At 33.9% G+C, this 18617-nt stretch overlaps 1 protein-coding gene across 6 annotated transcripts in view; it reads right to left on the bottom strand.

Annotated features, from left to right (window-relative positions):
* The window catches only part of LOC133176479 (cubilin-like), a 181220-nt gene that overhangs the window by 120069 nt on the left and 42534 nt on the right, over nt 1–18617 (bottom strand). For 5 of the 6 annotated variants that reach the window (XM_061311595.1, XM_061311593.1, XM_061311598.1 and 2 more), the window contains exons 3-4: nt 14153–14249; nt 13682–13776 (exon numbers count right to left, since the gene is read on the bottom strand). The gene's annotated coding sequence lies outside the window, so the exon portion shown is untranslated. The remainder of the gene's footprint in view (nt 1–13681; nt 13777–14152; nt 14250–18617) is intronic. The other variant, XM_061311597.1, reaches the window with a different exon arrangement.

Below are 18617 nucleotides of genomic sequence, written 5' to 3'. Positions count from 1 at the left end.
GTAAGGTATACCTATAAATGTAGCCATAATGTTTACTATTTTGTTGCCACAAATATGTAGCTGTAATGACTATTTTGAAAATGTAGCGTTAATGTAATGCACCCAGGTGTTAAACGTTTCTATCTTTTACTTACACAATAAAATGTTTTCTTTGGTTGTTAGTACGGGAATTAATGTTGCAGCTAATGTGGAAAAAATGCATAACCTGCGTAAGGCACCCTTGCTCATCATGACCATGCACTTAGTATGTTTACTAAATACCCATGGGCAAAGAAGAAGATTTTCAAAGAAATAATATATTTTTACTACATACTGGGTAATTTTTGTCACCGTTTTATTTTTGCCCTTGTCTCAAGAGGGAGAATTTAAAACGGGGCAAATTCAAAGTAAACAGTATTATCTCTTACATGCAACAGAGTCTGGGCAAATTTTAAAACGGGAAAAATTGTCCACAAAATACTGCAAAATAACATGGGGCAAAAATAACCCCGTATACAGTATATATTCAAAAAAGCCCCACTTTAACACCAAAACTCCTGACCCAGGAGTTATGACTTTTTGAAAAGATATCCTTTCTCAGTCAGCCCTGCAATTAGCTTGTCTGCTGGGGCAGAGAGGAAGATTTTCAAAGAAATAATGCATTTTTACTATATATATTCAACAGAACCCCCTCCAACCTGAACCCTTGATCCTGGGGCCACAAATTTCACAATTTTGGAAAATGCATTCTCAATCATCACTCACACTTAATCATATACTTAGCTTATCTGCTGAATACCCAGGAGCAGAGAAGACGATTTTTCGAAGAATAAATATCCAGTAGCAGAGAAGATTTTCAAAGAAATAATGCACAACTATATAATCACTAGAGCCCCCACCCCTCCCAAAGAACCCCTGACCCTGGGGTCACAAATTTAACAATTTTGAAAGAAGCACTCTTGATCACCATACCATGCACTTTGTTTATCTGCTGAATACTCAGGAGCAAAGAAGAACATTTTCAAAGAATCTGTGCATTTTCACTATATAATCAATACAGCCCTGCCCTAATACCAGAACTCTTGAGCCACAGGTCATGAAATTCAAAATTTTGGAAGAGGCATCCTTGCTCATTATTACTATATACTTTGTTTGTTTGCTTAATACACAGGAGCAGAGATGAAGATTTTTAAAGAATTCATGCACTTTCACTATATATTCAATAGAACCCCTCCCCCCTTCACACAAAACCTTTCACCCTGGGGTCACAAATTTCAAAATTTTGGAAGAGGTATCCTAGATTTCATAACAATGCAACTTATTTTACATGGCTTACATACAGGGGGAGAGAAGAAAATCTTTAAAGAATTTATGCATTTTCACTAAATGATCATTAGAGCCCCTACCTAACTCCAGAACCCCTCATCCTGGGGCCATGAATTTCACAATTTTGGTAGAGGGCTCAATGCTTATTACAATCATGCCAATTAACAGTTTGACAGCTTGATGTCCAGGAGTAAAGAAGATTTTTAAAGATATTACTAATTTTGATGGTTATAGCCCTACCCCTAAGGCCCCAGAGGGGGAGGGGCATGGATCATGAAATTCACAATTTTTGTTCCCCTTCACTCAAAGATGTTCTATCATAATGCTAAAATTGGTTGAAAATGGTTCAGCAGTTCCAGAGAAGAAGCTGAAAATGTTCAAGAGTTACGCATGACAGATGACACATCACAGACAAAAACAGACAGCAATAGATCACCTGAGTGGAGTTGTCAAGCTCAGAGTCTGGTCTTTTTAGCTCACCTGAGTCAAAAGCTCAAGTGAGCTTTTCTGATAAAAATGTGTTGTCTGCAGTTGTTGTTGTCATAAACTTTTCAAAATTTCATCTAGAAATTTTCTGGGAGAAATTGTTTACTTCTTAGGAAGGCAATGTAAGTCATGATGATTTTAAAGCATCCCTGAGATGAAATAATTCAAATTAAGTTATGTCCTGACCCTTTGGGGCTAGGGTGGGGTAGCAATATAGGGTAAGAATTTTCAACATATATATAAAGATGGCAAATATTTTCTTTAAAATTTTAATCCAAAACTTATCTGCTCTGTGTAGCCATAAGTATTGTCGATTCTAACACAGAGGAGGAGAAAAATGTTTAGTATCATGAAAGAAATTTAGATGACTGGAGAAATAGACTATCATATAAATTGTACTATAGACAGGGTTTTCACAAAATTCCACACTGACAATGATTAATTACTGTGAATATGATATTTTAAAAGCTACAAAAATTGCTTGAAAAAAGTAATAACACTACAGGCAGTGGTACATTTGTTGATTTGAAATCTAGGAACAAAATTTAACCTTTTATATTGATTTCCATAATTTGTACAGGGTATATTTTGTACATTTTTTTAATGAGCAATATTCAGTATTTTCACCTGAAATCCAGTATTTTCACAGCTCCTGTTCAGTATTTGGGTCTAAAAATTATCACAATGTATGCAATAAACAAAAATTTAAAAAGGAAGAATCCATCTGGAAATCATTAAAATACCTCTAAATTTTATTTTATTTGGAATGTTAAATCTCTTGCACTCCCTGAAATATCATACTTTCCCACTTGAACAACGAGTGAACAGTGAGTGTTTTCTTTATTTTTATAGATAGTCACTATGATTATATGACTAAAATAACTCCACCATAAAATCACTGGTTCATTAGTGTATATATACTGTAAATACGGTAAAATAGGCTCATAGGAAACACACTAATAATGAATTAATGCTAACAGCAAAGTTGTTTTCATTTTCCATGACTAAAAATATATTGTGAACCTGATGGATATGACGAATTAAGCTTATATACCAAAGCAAAATCATCCATCCCTAAATTTTGTTATAAGCATGTTTTACTGCTTTTTTTTTTTTTTTTGGTTTGTTTTTTTTCTTAACCATACTACAAATTTTTACTCAAACCTAAATTATTTAATACATAATGATTATTTATAATTAGTGATTATTTACCTTAAAATTACTTTTCATTTCATTGTAATTGAAAAACATGTTAGAAATGAATAATTTGTCCATGTTTTTTTTTTTTTTTCCATTTTGTTGTTGTTGTTTTTTTGTTTGTTTTTTTTTTTTGTTTTAAAGGGGCCTGGACACAGATTTGAAGTTAATAGTTTCTAAAATTTTCCGTATAAAAATTCGATGATAATGACATTCTTCTTTACATCACATAAAAGATCTGTGTTTGTAACAGGGCACGAACTCTGTTATTGTTAATGTTTATGTTTCACCGGGCTTGTTCAATTTGTTTAACTCTGCACAGTGCACACATCACTGAGCACGGACTGACAATACTGGTGAGCTGGTTTTGCTTTCTCACATTTCTTCTCTGAATTTTCTGGATTATAGTTTTAATATTTTTCATAATACACAAAAAAAAAATACCTCTCTTAAGCATTATGGATCAAGTTTGCTTTGTGAAAGTGCAAGTATGTGTAAATCAAACGTATCCCAAAATTTGTAGTTTTAATAATTTCCAGATAAAAGAAGTTTCTGAATTTCCATGTGAAATGCTAAAGCAACATATAAGCAATGATATTATACAGAAAATTTGAGAAAATATTAACTTCAAATCTGTGTCCCAGCCCCTTTAATACATCGCAAATGCACTAATCTAGCACTATTACATGGTATCTTTTAACTAGTATTTTAAAGTTTATTTTTGTTAGTAAATCAGGACTCCACAATCTAAAACAAGAGGCCCATGGGCCACATCTCTCACCTGAGCACGTTGGCTAGGCAAAAGCACAAATCAGTCCAGTATTGAAAAGATAACCGGGGGGGGGGGGGGGGGGGGGGTTGAATTTTAAACTACAACAAAGCCATTTGTTATTTTGACATGCTTCCATGTCAAAATAACAAATGGCTTTGTTGTACTTGAGAAGATTTTATAAAATATTTCCCATATATTTCTTTGTAAAAATTTGATCCCCCATTGTGGCTCCTCCCTATCCCAGGGGTCATCATTTGAACAAACTTGAATCTAAACTACCTGAGGATGCTTCCATATCAATATGACTAAACATAGCTTTTCTGTTCTTGAAAAGAAATATTTTTTCTATATGTTCTTATGTAAAACTTTCGATCCTCCATTGTGGCCCCGCCCTATCCTCGGGGGTCATCATTTGAAAAAACTTGAATCTATACTACCTGAGGATGCTTCCATATCAATATGACTAAACATAGCTTTTCTGTTCTTGAGAAGAAATATTTTTTCTATATGTTCTTATGTAAAACTTTCGATCCTCCATTGTGGCCCCGCCCTACCCTCGGGGGTCATCATTTGAAAAAACTTGAATCTACACTACCTGAGGATGCTTCCATATCAATATGACTAAACATAGCTTTTCTGTTCTTGAGAAGAAATATTTTTTTCTATGTGTTCTTATGTAAAACTTTCGATCCTCCATTGTGGCCCCGCCCTACCCTCGGGGGTCATCATTTGAAAAAACTTGAATCTACACTACCTGAGGATGCTTCCATATCAATATGACTAAACATAGCTTTTCTGTTCTTGAGAAGAAATATTTTTTTCTATGTGTTCTTATGTAAAACTTTCGGCCCCCCATTGGGCCCCACCCTACCCCTGGGGGTCATCATTTGAACAAAATTGAATTTACACTACCTGAGGATGCTTCCGTATCAAAATGACTAATCATGGCTTTGCAGTTCTTCATCAGAAGAAATCTTCCTATATATTTCTATTTCAGACTTTCATCCTCCATTGTGGCCCCATCCTACCCCAGGGGGTCAACATTTGAATGAACTTGAATCTACACTACCTGAGGATGCTTCCACATAAATATGATCAATCAGGGCTTTGCTGTTCTTGAGAAGAAGATTTTTAAAGATTTTTCCTATATATTTCTATGTAAAACCTTGATCCTCCATTGTGGCCCCGCCCTACCCCCCGGGGGTCATGATTTGAACAAACCTGAATCTACCCTACCTGAGGATGCTTCCATATAAATATGACTAATCATAGCTTTGCTGTTCTTGAGAAGAAGATTTTTAAAGGTTTTTCCCATGTATTTCTATGTAAAACTTTGATCCTCCACTGTGGCCCCGCCCTACCCCAGGGGGTCATGATTTGGACAACTTGAATCTCCACTACCTGAGGATGCTTGCACATAAATATGACCAATTAGGGCTTTGCTGTTCTTGAGAAGAAGATTTTTAATGATTTTTCCTATATATTTTTATGTAAAACTTCGATCCTCCACTGTGGCCCCGCCCTACCCCCGGGGGTCATGATTTGAACAAACTTGAATCTACACTACCTGAGGATGCTTCCACATGAGTTTCATCTTCCCTGGCTTTGTGGTTCTTGAGAAGAAGATTTTTAAAAGATGCTAATAATTTTTCACTAATTCTTTATTATCTCCCCTTGAAAGAGGGCGTGGCCCTTCATTTGAACAAACTTGAATCCCCTTCACCCAAGGATACTTTGTGGCAAGTTTGGTTGAAATTGGCCCAGTGGTTCTTGAGAAGAAGTTGAAAATGTGAAAATTTACAGACAGACGGACGGACAGACGGACTACAGACAAAATGTGATCAGAAAAGCTCACTTGAGCCTTCGGCTCAGGTGAGCTAAAAAGTCAGTGGGGTCAAATAGAAGAGTTTCCTGTCTATTCCTATACACCTTGATTATTGAATGAGAGGGAGAGCAACAGTTAGGATTCATGCAAGTCACTTAAAACAAGAGGCCCAAGGGCCATAATGCTCACCTGAAACACTGACCCTGCATCAGATTTTTTCCCCCAATATACCTGTATTCCATTGTATATTTGATCCCCTAATGTGGCCCCACCCTATACACAGGGGCCTTGATTTGAACAAAAATAAATCTACATGACTAAAGGATGCTTCCACATTAATATGATTCATCATGGATTTGCTCTTGAGAAGTGGCGTTTTAAAGATTTTTTCCCATATAATCCCTATTACCCTGGAGACGATGATCTGAACAATTTACAATCTACACTACCTCAAGAAGCTTTCAACTAAATTCTTAATTTTTTTTCTAGACCATTGGTTCTTGAGAAGAAGATTTTTAAAGGTTTTTCCTATATATTTCAATGAAAAACTTTGATTCTCTATTGTGGCCCAATCCTACCCCCAGCAAACATAATTTGAACAATTAACAACCAAACTACCTCAGAAAGCCTTCACATAAGTTTCAGCTTTTCTGGTCCAGTAATTCCTGAGAAGAAGATTTTTAAAGATATTTCAATATAAAACTTTGATTCCTTGTTGTGACCCCACCCTACTCCCAGGGAACATGATTTGAACAATTTAAAATCTACATTACCTTAAAAATTTCCACATAAGTTTAAGCTTTTCTAGTCCAGTGGTTCTTCAGAAGAAGATTTTTAAAGATTTTTCTTATATGTTTAAATATAAAACTTTGATTCTCTATTGTGGCCCTATCCTACCCCGGGGGCCATGATTTGAACTAATTAGAATCTAATCTACCTCAGGAAGCTTTCACACAAGTTTCTATGGAACGCCATAGCTGCCTTATGTGGTTATTTCATGAGAAGATGGTGCTTTATTATGTTATGCTGTGGTTATTTCATGTGAAGATGGTGCTTTATTATGTTATGCTGTGGTTATTTCATGTGATGGTGGTTTTTCATGTGAAGGTGGTTTATCATGTGAAGGTGGTTTTTCATGTGATGGTGGTTTTTCATATAAAGGTGGGTTTTCATGTGATGGTGGTTTTTCATGTGAAGGTGGTTTTTCATGTGATGGTGGTTTTTTTTATGTGAAGGTGGTTTTTTTATATTTAATGTGATGGTGGTCACTCGGAACTCTTAATACTTTTGAAGACTGAGTTTAACATTGAGTTTAACTGCTATTATCTTGAAATTTTGAAAGTGAAACAAATAGTCAATATAATTTAAATCATTTTAATACACCATTGCTAGTTCCTCTTTTTTCCATAGGCGCTTGGTTTCAGGATGGTCTATTTTGTGTATTATGTTTTTTTCTAGCTATGTCTGCATTAACTCAATAACCTAAGAATAAAAAAATTACTGAAATAAGCAAGTTTTTAAAAATGTCATATTACTTTATATAAAAAATTAAAAGAGTGAAGGTACGACAGTTGCAATCTTTGATTTTACGTTGTGCCCGGCTCGGTTCATACTTGATTTTAATTTATCAATATCTACACTTTTCTTACCAGTTTCGGGCAGGAATTCGGATGAAATCTACATTTAAAAATGATTGAAAAACGCCTTTCAATCGACTACCAATTCGAACTTGCCGTATAAAATATGCAGTAAACAAAAACGTCCTGATACCTAGAACTGAAAGTGAAAGCAATGGAAGTGATGATTTTAACCAAGTAAAATGTAGAGGCATCCCGGAATAACGAGAACAAGTTTGGCGCGGTTTCTGACTTCCCTAGATTTTCCGAACTGTTGTACCTACACTTTTACTATATAGACTAATATGACACTTTTTAAACGTGCTAATTTCAGTGATTTTTTTTTTATTTTAATGTTTTTAAGTGTATTCAGACACACCTACAAAAAAATCATAATAAACAAAATACACCATTTTGAACCCAAGTGCCTAGATGGAAAAAAGAGGAACTAGCAATGGTGTATTAAAATGATTTTAATTACATTGACTATTTGTTTCACTTTCAAAATTTCAAGATAATAGCAGTTAAACTCAGTGTTAAACTCAGTCTTCAAAAAAATTAGGAGTTCCGAGTGACCAACATCACATTAAATATAAAAAAAAAACACCTTCACATAAAAAAAACAACAACACTTGAAAAACCACCTTCACATGAAAAACCATCATCACTTGAAAAACCACCTTCACATGAAAATTCACCATCACATGAAAAACCACCTTCACATAAAAAGCCACCTTCACATGAAAAACCATCATCACATGAAAAACCACCTTCACATGAAAAACCACCTTCACATAAAAAACCACCTTCACATGAAATAACCACAGCATAACATAATAAAGCACCATCTTCACATGAAATAACCACAGCATAACATAATAAAGCACCACCTTCATATGAAATAACCACAGCATAATATAATAAAGCACCATCTTCACATAAAATAACCACAGCATAACATAATAAAGCACCATCTTCACATAAAATAACCACAGCATAACATAATAAAGCACCATCTTCTCATGAAATAACCACATAAGGCAGCTATGGCGTTCCATAAGTTTCAGCTTTTCTTGTCTAGTGGTTCTTCTTGAGAAGATATTTTAATGACCTTCCCCTTTTTTTGCCTCTTCTACCTTCATTTTAACAATTTTAAAATGCTTTGTACCAACATTGGTTAAAATTGGCCAAGTGGTTCTTGAGAAGAAGTTGAAAATGTGAAAGGTTTACAGATGGATGAACAGACAGACAGATGGACTGAAGACAGATAACAAATGATCAAAAAAGTTCATTTGAGCTTTCAGCTCAGGTGAGCTAAAAATAATGTCCAAGGAAATCCCTCAAAGTTTGATGCAATTCTATTACTGTTGTTAACAGACAAAGGATTCAGTTCTGATGATGGCCATTAGAACTGAATTAAACCTTTTAAGTAATTAAATGAATGTACAATATACCATCACTAAGAGCTAGTTTTCTGTTTGTTATATTCAATTGTGTGACAATGACTACAGAATTAATCACTGATAAAATACTTTTAGTAGTGTGGTTTTGTGTCAAATATCCATGAAATAGTACAAATTTTAACCCTTTGTGTGCAGAGACCTTATATATTGGGTTTGACGTCACTTGCGTGTGGGGACCCAGTATATTGTGTCTTAGTTTGGTAGTAGCCCTTCATCACATAAGCATCATTTAAGATTATTATATAAAGATTTCGATTGTTTAGAATGTATTATACAATTACATGAAGGTTAATAATAGGTGATAAAAATATGAAAAGATGCCAATTTTTCAGGAAATGTTGATTTAAAGTGAAGTTGTTGTCATTTTATTACGATGAAAGTCAGTCAGCTACATTTGGAAATGGGGAAAAAACGCGTCTGTAATAAATATTAACCGCCTTGCTCTAATACATAGGAAAATAGAGAAAAAAATCCAAAATATAGTAAAATATCAATCATTTTAATAGATCTGTGTTTTGAGAAATAAAATTATTCAGAAATTGTCTAGCCTATATAATCTAGCGAAAAAACTGGCAATTAATTAACCTGACCTTAACCGTGCAAAGTTCTTCCTGTTAAAATGAGCTCGAGAGAAGATTGCACACTTCTTACTGTCAGACTCAGAGCTGCTAAGAGAATATAAATGACCTTAAAAAATTGTTTGACAGTGTTTTATATTTTGGACATAAAGAGGTTATTATTTGTTTATATAATGTTTTGTAAGTAGACATACCTTACACCGTCTACTTTTAAACAAGAATGCACGAGATTTAACCTGGCAAGCCACTGATGTTTTTTTTAATTGCACATTGCTTACATATAAATAAAATTATTCAGAAATTGTCTAGCCTATAATTACATTGATTTACATGCAAGTTTGGTCAATATAGGACTAATTATAGTTATTTGGAAATGAGTCCTGCCCCAAACACTTTAATCTGGTCACTCATCTGGAAAATGTAGGTCAAATCCAGCATCCGAAGGTATTCAGACACTGCACTCTTCTTAAGTTGCACCTAAATTGTTTTCCCTTGATGTTGTGTTTTCTCTTGGTATCCATAGATTCAGTATCTGTTATTTTCGATTCTGCTTGACACTCAGACAAAAACTCCACCATGACGAACAAAAACAACTTGCCATCTTAAAAAAAAAAACTCTTCCAGGTCAAGCCATCTATCTCTACCATCATACTTGTAGTACACCAGAATACCATTCTCATGGGATTGTTGACTGTTCAGCAGCTCTCACTTTATTTAAAAATGTCCTTCTGATTCTCTCATCAGCTTCTGCCTATGTGTAAGCTTTTCTAGGGCTGTGCAATAAATTACAGTATGGTGTTTAGCAAATATCTCACTCATTGTATGACCCTCAAGTGCTGGTAGTTTGTCCGTCATGATGTTCAGGGGTTCAGGGTTCCATCAAAACACAAGCTGGTGGCTACTACAGCCATTCCACATTAGCAATACATGCAGATGTACACAACTTGACATTCAAAATGGATATCACTTCTTAAATTTCTTCTGAGTTAACTCCCTTCCATTATCTGTCATGATTATGCCCATGACACCAAGTATTCTTATCCAATGAGACATGATTTTATCAATGACACCAGTTTCTTTTTCCTCTGAATAAAAACTGACAGTGCATTTGGACCACATGACAATCCTATATAAGATCCACTTTCCTCTCCAGTGCTACCTTCTTATTAAAGAGAGATGCCATTGGAAATAACACAACAAACCAAGATGGGGTTCTAGCATAAGTCCTGCACACATCACACCTGTGCTCTGCATTACTTTTTCAATATCCTGTTCAAAGCTACCTTACCTTGTAAGATTCCATACTTTTCGTATCATTTATCAACAGGGAAAATTTAAGTAGAAGTCGTGGATTACTGCTGCACGTAAGTTTAAATTCCTATGCATGTTTAAAAGATGTCACCTCAATGAAACTAAGCTATGAAATTTTCCGTTTTTGAACTAGTAATAATATACTTATAAGGGAAATATTCACATCCTTTGGAAGAATACTCATGATCTTGTAGGATTAAATCTCATCTTACTCCTGTCTGCAGCACTAAAGGAACGAATCTTTTTTGTCAGCAAGGTTGGTTTAATCAAGTTTAAACACATCACATCGTATTTTTCATGCACTTTTTATTTAATTCATGGATTTGGGGCATTATTTTAAATATATGACAAAAAATCCCGTATACAGTAATGTTTTTTTATTACTGAAAAGAGGAACAATTCCCTTTTAGCGTAACAGTTACTGAAAAAAGGAACTGTGCCCAACCTGTTTAATACATTATATATATATTCACATACCTATGTCCAAGAGCAAAATCCACTTTAAATTGAGCACAGAGATATTTCAATACACATGATAAAAGCCCAATTCTTTTATTCAAAGATCTACCATAGAGATAATTCAGGGTTCTCCAAAAAAACTGAAGAAGGTGGTGAAACTGGACAAAGAAGTGGATCTTCTGTGCGAGTGCCGATGGCAAGAGCTTGCTAGGGGGGTCAGGAAAATTTATGAAAATTTGAAGCCAGGAGAGGGTACGTATTTCCTGGTTTCTGGAGATTTCAGTCTCAGACTATGTCGTTACATGATCCCTATTTTAAGGATCATAGTAACCAGAACTGTGGTATTCTTTAACTTGAAAATTTGTTTATTCACTTAGAAACCTCATTTGTAAAAATTGCATATTACGGTTTTGATGATATAAACAGCATGTCACCTTCACTCGTTTGCTTAAACTGTGAAAACTTCAGAACATCTTCATTAATAAAAACACTAAACTTAATGAAACACACAGCAGCTGTGTCAGAAACATATGACTTTACGTATGTGTTCAATGGCTTCAGGTTATGGGAGTTATAACACATTTTTGAATGATGATAGTGTGTTTGTTATCTATTATTAATTTGCTATTCAATTATCAATGAATTTATTATTCAATTTTGGCTTCCAATGAACAAACCATTCAGGTTTGAACTCGTTGGCTTACGACAAGCTACAAGTTTAAATTTCCTCTGTGGCAATTAATGTCTGTCAAACTTCGAATAATTCAGAACAAAACTTAATTATGAAAATGCTATCGCATAATTAGCTAAATCATGCTATTCTACCTAAGTCTTGGTCTTTTCATGAAATATCATGTGATTTTTTCTTTTTTTTTAATCGACCCTCTTGGCGTGACAAACCGAAAATAGATTTTTCACAAATCTGTTAAAAATTTTATATATTAAATGCTTTGCTATGGATTAATTGATATATCCAATGTTCTGGGGTCAATCAAGGATTTAGAAGGTGTGGGATCAAAAGAAAATTTTGTTTTGTGCAAGACAAAAATTTTCTGATAAAGGCTGGACTTGTAAGTTAACAAGAACTTGATCTTGTAGTAGAAGAAAGTGAAACACATTAGTTTATGCTTTATAAATAAGATATAAACAGTGAATGCAAGACACTGAACCATATCTTGATTGGGCTGACAAAGAGCTAGGTTAACTTTATGCTTACATTGGCCATGTCCTTATACCAATTAGACTATCACTCTTTCCCATTTCTAACATCAGTATAAAGTAGAAACTTAATGTTTTCATTTTCTATAACAAAGTTTGCTTTGAGTGACCATGCAGGTATTGGAATAAAGGGTTTTTGAAATTGCAATGTTCTTGAATTTTGCAGAAAACAGGTGTATTTGAGTATAACCTTCAGCAAAGAATTAAGATATGAGCACACCCCTCTTTACAGTTCTATCATAATTATATAATTTCAAATTTTGGATCAGAGGTTGTGCTCTATATGAAAATTTGAAAAATTAGCTTAATTTTTTGGCCATTTGTGAAGGAATTTTCAGGATATGGGAATTATAACATATTTCATGACATCATAATGCATTGACTAGCGAGAAAATTATGTCATTTTCAATTTGGATATGCAGTCACCAAGGGTCCAGCTGATATTTAATGCATTGTCAACTAAAACTGAGCAGTTCTTATTTTCAGAAATTCACATGGCCAAAAATGGCCATTTAAGTAAACCTTGCTCTTTTAACTAATTGGTTTGTTTTCTTTCATGAGCCAACCAAACCTTATGTCCAATAAAGTTTAATTCAACTGTTATGTTATATCTTGGTCTTTGCAACTCTTTTATGCATGTTATAAATAGTTTTCCCAAGCTTGAATATGACATGGAGTACGGCATGAATCATCATCAATTCATGTTGGCAATTGTTTTTTTATTAATCCGTAAACTGGCTGTAAATTTGACCTAGTAATAAGTTTCCATCTAAATGCATGAAGGAAAGATAAGATGCATATAAGTGCTGAAATTTCTTCATTGGTACCACTTTTTCTAACTAGACTAGTTATGGTAGTTAATGCTGAAGTTTTATTTTACCTACACAGGTGATGAACTTTTTTTCTGTCAGACAAAAAATGGTTCAGTCCTATGACAGCCATTGAAAAATAGGACTGAATGTCCTACCGGTATTTAGTAAAAAAAAACACCTTTTTGTTCACTGTAAAAATGACATTTCTAAGTCAATTTTCTAACTTCAGTGTAGTATCTCTGACATTTTGTCAGTGTACACTAAGTCTTGTTATATATATGATTTCCTTATTTCCTTTAGAACATTATACCTGATCTTAACTCACAAGAGATGTATAATTCTCAATCATAACTCAAAAAGGATGTACAATTCTCAATCTTAACTCACAAGAGATGTACAATTCTCAATCTTAACTCACAAGAGATGTATAATTCTCATTCAGTTTCAATAAACATTTAACAATAAATAAAATCCCCGGTCATATTTCAGAATGTATGGGGTTTTTTTTTTAATTAATTTTCAGACAATTAAAGTTAATTGATATGTAATATATGCTCTAGCTGTGATTTGAAATCAGCAGGCATGAGGCAATTTGCCTACCCTAAAAAAAATCACTTATATGTTAAACTAAAAAATTACCTGTTTCCAATAGCCAGAGTCTTAAACTCCTGGTAAATTTAGATACCATTTCCCATGGCCTTGTATTCTAACATTCATGGTTATTTGTTTGTCTCCTACAACAGAAATGTTTAAAAAGACCTTCAAGCAAACAGTGCCTTAAATCACTTATGTTCAATGTAATATCTGACAATTCATATATCAGGGCACATGAATTTCATCACCCACCAGTATATATATATTCAATATATTCATTCAGACCCATTATTGATCTGTATTATTTCTCACCTGATCTGCTTTAATGTCTCTTTGATAGGTTTCTCATTGTGTTATCTATTCTGCGTAATTTCAGTTTTAAATTCTCCATTTAAATCATATAATGGTCTCTTTATAAAATGTTGACAGCGTTTTCAATAATTTTTTCCCCCATTTAATCTATGTATAAAGTACACTCAACACTGATTTTTTTTTAAACTGACAGAGGCTACTTACACGTAATTCCTGAGATGTTAACAGACAATGCACACTGAATAATTCAATGGTTGCCAGTTACAAAAACACTCTGCACCAGGTCATTTCTTAGTTTAACCTGAAATTATATAAAATGACACAATTGCATTTACTTGTAAGACCATGTGAATTTTATACAATATTTTATAAAAGTGACATGTGAAATGAACAATATTATATCTTGATGCACATAGATTACTAATGACAAAATATGTAAAAGCCTTACATTCCACCTACAAAAGTTAAACATCAGTTTACAGGCCATGCAATCCTAGCAGCATCCTTTGTCTGACTACACCAGAGAGACTATAGACACATTTGAATGAATAGGAAACCAAATTGATGTTAACAGTATCCTGGCTAATCTAAATATGATTCAATGTAATTAAGCTATGCCTCCCCATTACAAATCACATTATTGGCTATCACTGTAGAATCAATACCGTGAAGCCATTGGAAAGGCTTCACTCAGTCCAGAAGATTGTCACAGTGAAAACTACACAATCAGTACATCTCTTTGATGTCTGCACCAGTGAAACTAGACTGAAAACAAGTGATATCAGCCAAATATAAAAAAAAAACAAACTATTTTATAATGCACTGAATTTTTTATACATTTGTCAGATAAGTCTCATGCCTAAATATACCAGAATATAGTACAGAACCCTTAAAGCCACACTGTGACTCAAAAAGGGGGATATTTACAATATATAGAATTTCTGCATTACATTAAATGCAAATTTTGTTTATTTCTTGAAAATATTAAGTTTTGGAAAAATACAGGTTTCAGAATCTAAAAAACCTAATTTTCGCAGAAAAAAAAATCATTTTTGTCTGCCCACAGAATAAAAATATTGCTTCACTTCTTCCTCCTCATTGTATGCTTGGGCAAAAAAATTGAAGAACTTATATAAGCTTACCATGGTCTCAAGTCTCAAGAAAAGAATGTTGGTATACTGAGGATTTTGATACAGTTTTCAAAAAAGATTATCAGAACATATTCCTCACCTTTGCATGCTCTAATTTAATGTTGTTTACAAGTTTTACGCTAAAATTAAAATTGCATGACCTTGACATGGATGATTACAATGATACAGTTGCTACAACTTTTGTATTTCCAGCACTTATACTTTGTAGTCTTCCTTGCTCTACAGTGCAGTTTAGTTTGTCAAAACTTTGCTATACTCATCCATTCAAACAATACAAATCAGGAGCAGAGCAAACATGGACCTCTAAAACATCAGTGGGATCAAGTGCCATGGAGGAGTGAGTATCCCCTGCTGACCAGTCTCACATGCCATGTGCTTCTTGTCATTATCGGGAAAAACGGAAAAATCTGAAGACAATTCAGTGTGTAAATAATGGCCTAACAATTAGTATGAAAAACATCAGTTAGAATTTTACTTAATGATAGATTGTATTTGCTGACAAGGTCATTGTATCAACCATAGAACTTGCAAATGATGACTTTAAATGAGACTGTTGATATTCTTTTTTCATCAACTTGTTTGACAATAGCTTGCCTCATTTTAGAAAGAAAAAGACCTAATTCAAAAAGCCAGTAACCCTTTTCACAAAGAAATCCTAAGTTTTTGCATAAGATTTTAACTTAAGAATCTCTTACAAAAAATCTTAAGTGCATTCATAGCAGGTTGAACTTAAGATTTCACTTACGAAGAATTTTCAAAGTTTTCCAGGCCCCTCTAATGTCAAAATGCTTTGATTCAGGATTTGAGGCTGAAGGATCATTGTCAGCATCACCGGTAGTCCTTAATATTCCTCAAGGTCATTGTAAGAGGTGGTAATCATTAATGATATTTCATGCTAGGATTAGTAGAGCAAAGAAAAGCCCAATGCCTAATTTAAAATAAACATATACTTTATTTAAACATGATCATCCCCCCCCCCCCAAAAAAAAAAAGTCGAAGGCTTTTGATGGCACATCACATCACATTCTTATCATATAAAGTATCTGAGTCACTCATTCATCTACAGATGACAACAAACTATTAGTTGACTGGGTGGGCCAGGTGGACTTTTGATGGAAATTAAGGTACAGTTCCAAAATTAAGGGGTACAACTAGCAGCAGGTGTAAAGTTTTTCATCCAAATGATTTCCCTAGACAGAAATGAATAAAACATCAGAATGCTGGGGAGTCTGAACAATAAAAGTTAAAAATGTGAAATGTTTAAGCAAGATACACACATGCATGATGACAAACAAAAAAAGGTTGCAATAGGTCATTTTAGTGACTCAGATGACAGTATAATGATATACATGTATCGATGACAGTAATAAAAGTGCATAAAAGTGAACTTGTCATCATCACACCTTTCCCCACCCACCATTTCATGATCTTCTGCTTATGATTAATTTTCATTTCAAAAATTAATGCAAAACATCCTCCTCAGTCTATTTCATGGACTAAAATTCTGGACTTATGTATTCATCCTGTCTAGAATACTGTATACAGGGTTATTTTTGCCCCATGTTTTTTTCGCCCTTTACACTTGCGAACAATATTGCCCGTTTTAATTTCACCCAGTCACAGTTTTGTCTAAGAAATTATACTTTTTTCTTTGAATGCACCTGGTCTTAAATTCGCCCACTTGTGTCTAGGGCTAAAGGGGCAAATCTTCCCTGTATACAGTATACACAGTTTTCATATCTCTTGCAGTTAAAACAATAAATTCACATATAATCATGATTTTTATCTTTTTTAGCAATGAAAGTGTAAGAAATTAATTTTTCATCCAAACAGATTTCCCTAGACAGAAATGAATAAAACATCAGAATGCTGGGGAGTCTGTGAACAATATTTAGAGAATCAGGAACATCAAACACAGGAATGCATGCTTTAATTCCTAACTAATGAAATCCATACAACAAAAAACATTAACCACTAAAATACATTTTCTTTTTTGTTCCCTTCTTTTTTTTAATTGATGAAATTGATATGACTTACGTAAATTACACACACTTGAAGTTATATCAATCTGTATATGATCAGTTGGTAATATTGCAATGTTAGCCTTGAGTTAAATCATTTATTTTCAGTGTTTTTCAGTTCTAAATGCCAAGTATTGTAGAGGGTATCTTGGTTATGATTGAAAAATCTGAACTGTTCCAAATATGTAATAATTCAACTTTACCCCTTTGGTGGGGGGCCTAGTCAGAAGATAATAATTTATAGTCAAAGAAAGATTGTATTCTTTAACAAAAAGAGTGACATGGTTATTTCTACTAATGAATAACTAAGTGTATATTGATTAAGCTATAGCATCAACTGATTCTTTGATTGCACCTGTGCCCCATCGTCTATCAAATCCTCTAAAACCAGAAGTCTCTGATAAGACTGTAGCTCTACTGGCTTGAAACTGTACTACAATATAGCACTTCTTCTTGAAACTTTTTTTTTTTCAAGGTAAACTCGATTTGCTAAAAAGGACATTGCTTTAACCTTCAAATCAGATAGACAAGAGCAGTATGATATGTTACAATCACTTACAGCTGTCTTTTTACCAGAATTTTTTCCCCATTTCTTCACCAGTTTTTTAATAAAACTTATAAACAGAAAAATCAGAGAAACTTTAGTAATTAAGGTCATACTCGAGATCCTCTGGTCCAGTCTAATTTCTTAATCACTATCATTGTACATCCTTCATCTAACAGGGAATTATTTAATCTTAGACTAATTATAAATCCTGGATTTTCAGAAAATTTTGAAATCAGGTGTAGTGCCTGAAGACTAACTTAGTTTTGCTTGAAATATCAGTTTTCACTGTAGTAGATACTGTCTAAATGGGTAAGTGTGTATATAAGAAGCTAATATAATTGAATTATTGTTTATTTTTATTCATTCATGTTTTTATTGTGTTTCAATTTCATATTTTGTTTTTATTGATCATAATTATCATTTCTAGGGTTAATGCCTTTTATGCAGTGTATCTGGTGTTCTACTGTTGTTATCTGTAGAAAATAATGACGCATGCGCAGATGGGGGTTAGTAGATGCCTGGCATCAAAAATCGACTAACCCCCATCTGCGCATGCGTCATTATTTTCTCGCTAAATTCTGCAGTTTTCTGCAATCAAACGGCGATATTAAATTATCCATCGAATGTCCGTCATTAAATTATCCTACGACTCCACTGTTATCGCAAAACGTTCCTTCCAAGTTGTAGATATCCATTAAACATTGCCAACAACGCACGGCTTCATAGTCCCTATGAATGAAGACCTGACTGAAGAAATGACTCGCAGCTAACGAAAATACATACCGATGCGTAATCAGCACAACAACTGCTAACACCTACATGTGTTTTCACAACTGTAACAACTTTTAAATCCCACGAAACGCCCAGAAAAACGCAGCGATGTAAACACTACCAAATTTACAGCAGCTTCCTAATGCAGACAACCACTACTCGACGTCACAGTCGTAAAA

The sequence above is a fragment of the Saccostrea echinata genome, unplaced genomic scaffold (assembly GCF_033153115.1).
Source record: "Saccostrea echinata isolate AGI-Se365-2 ecotype Australia unplaced genomic scaffold, CSIRO_AGI_Sech_v1 ptg000075l, whole genome shotgun sequence".
NCBI lineage: Eukaryota > Metazoa > Mollusca > Bivalvia > Ostreida > Ostreidae > Saccostrea > Saccostrea echinata.
Note: the sequence above shows the minus strand (reverse complement) of the source record. Positions and strands in the feature narration are given on the sequence as shown.